Genomic DNA, 2,836 nt, shown 5'->3' with positions numbered 1-2,836 from the left:
CAAGAGCTCCTAAAGGAAGCACTAAACATGGAAAGGAAAAACCAGTACCAGCCACTGCAAAAACACACCAAAATATATAAACCAATGAAACTAGGAAGAAACTGCTTCAACTAATGTGCAGAATAACCAGCTAACATCATGATGACAGGACCAAATTCACACATAACAATATTAACGGTAAATATAAATGAGCTAAATGCCCCAATTAAAAGACATACACTGGCAAATTGGATAAAGAGTCAATACCCACAGGTGTGCTGTATTCAGGAGACACATCTCACTTGCAAGGACACACATAGGCTCAAAATAAAGGGATGGAGGAATATTTACCAAGCAAATGGAAAGAAAGAAAAAAAAAGCAGGAGTTGCAATCCTAGTCTCTAATAAAACAGACTTTAAACCAACAAGGATAAAAAAGGACAAAGAAGGGCATTACATAGTAGTAAAGGGATCAATGCAACAAGAAGAGCTGAGTATCCTAAATATATATATATGCCAAATACAGGAGCACCAGGATTCATAAAACGAGTTCCTAGAGACCTACAAGGAGACTTAGACTCCCACACAATAATAGTGGGAAACTTTAACAACCCACTATCAATATTAGACAGATCAACAAGAAAGGAAATTAACAAGGATATTCAGACTTGAACTCAGCTCTGGTCCAAGTGGACCTAATAGATACCTACAGAACCCTCCACCCCAAATCAACAGAATATACATTCTTCTCAGCACCACATAGCACTTATTCTAAAATCAACCACATAATTGGAAGTAAAACACTCCTCAGCAAATGCAAAAGAATGAAAATCATAACAAACAATCTCTCACACCACAGTGTAATCAAATTAGAACTCAGAATTAAGAAGCTCACTCAAAACTGCACAACTACATGGAAACTGAACAACCTGCTTATGAATGACTACTGGGTAAATAGCAAAATTAAGGCAGAAATAAATAAGTTCTTTGAAACCAATGAGAACAAAGACACAACATATCAGAATTTCTGGGATACAGTTAAAACAGTGTTTAGAGGGAAATTTACAGCATTAAATGTCCACATTAGAAAGTGGGAAAGATCTAAAATAGACACCCTAACATCACAATCAAAAGAAGCAATGGAAAACACATTAAAAACCTAGTATAAAACAAGAAATAACTAAGATCACAGCAGAACCGAATGGGAGAGAAACACAAAAAAACCTTCAAAAAAAAAATCAATGAATCTAGGAGTGGGTTTTTTGAAAAGATTAACAAAATAGATAGACCGGTAGCCAGACTAACAAGGAAGAAAAGAGAGAAAGATCAAATAGACACATTAAAAAACGATAAAGGGTATATCACCACTGATCCCACAGAAATACAAACTATTATTAGAGAATACTGTAAACACCTCTACACAAATAAACTAGAAAATCTAGAAGAAATGGATAAAGTCCTGGACACATACACCCTCCCAAGACTAAAGCAGAAAGAAGTCAAATCCCTGAATAGACCAATAACAAGTTCTGAAATTGACTCAGTAATTACTAGCCTACCAACCAAAAAAAGCCCAGGACCAGATGTCTTCACAGCCGAGTTCTACCAGAGGTACAAAGAGGAGCTGGTACCATTCCTTCTGAAACTATTCTGAACAATAGAAAAAGAAAGACTCCTCCCTAAATCATTTTATGAGGCCAGCATCACTCTGATTCCAAAACCTGGCAGAGACCCAATAGAAAAAGAAAATTTCAGGCCAATATCACTGATGAACATCGATGCGAAAATCCTGAATAAAATACCGGCAAGAGAATCCAGCAGCACATCAAAAACTTATCCACCACGATCAAGTTGGCTTCATGCCTGGCATGCAAGGCTGGTTCAACATATGCAAATCAATAAACATAATCCATCACATAAACAGAACCAATGACAAAAACCACATGATTATCTCAATGGATGCAGAAAAGGCCTTCAATAAAATTCAACACCCCTCATACTAAAAACTCTCAATAAACTAGGTATTGATGGAACATATCTCACAAAAATAAGAGCTATTTATGACAAATGCATAGCTAATATCATGCTAAATGGCCAAAAGCTGGAAGCATTACCTTTGAAAACTGGCCCAAGAGTAGGATGCCCTCTCTCCCCACTCTTATCAAGATAGTATTGGAAGTTCTGGCCAGGGCAATCGAGTAAGAGAAAGAAATAAAAGCATGCAAATAGGAAGAGAGGAAATCAAATTGTCTCTGTCTGCAGATGACATGATTGTATATTTACAAAACGCCACCACCTCAGCCCAAAAATTCCTTAACCTGATAAGCAACTTTGGCAAAGTCTCAGGATATAAAATTAATGTGCAAAAATCACAATCATTCTTATATACCAATAACAGACAAGCAGAGAGCCAAATCATTAGTAAACTCCCATTCACAATTGCTAAAAAGAAAACAAAATACCTAGGAATACAACCTACAAGGGATGTGAAGGACCTCTTCAAAGAAAACTACAAACCAGAGCTCAAGGAAATGACAGGACACAAACATATAGAGAAACACTCCATCCTTATGGATAGGAAGACTCAATATCATGAAAATGGCCATATTGCCCAAAGTAATTTATAGATTCAATGCTATTCCCATCAAGCTACCATTGACTTTCTTCACAGAACTAGAAAAAAACTATGTTAAATTTCATATGGAAGCAAAAAAGAGCCTGTGGAGCCAAGGCTAACCTAAGCAAAAAGAACAAAGCTGGAGGCATGACGCTGCCTGACTTCAAACTATATTACAAAGCTAAAGTAACCAAAACAGCATGGTGCTAATACCAAAACAGATATATAGACCAATGAAAC

The sequence above is a fragment of the Symphalangus syndactylus genome, chromosome X (assembly GCF_028878055.3).
Source record: "Symphalangus syndactylus isolate Jambi chromosome X, NHGRI_mSymSyn1-v2.1_pri, whole genome shotgun sequence".
NCBI lineage: Eukaryota > Metazoa > Chordata > Mammalia > Primates > Hylobatidae > Symphalangus > Symphalangus syndactylus.
Note: the sequence above shows the minus strand (reverse complement) of the source record.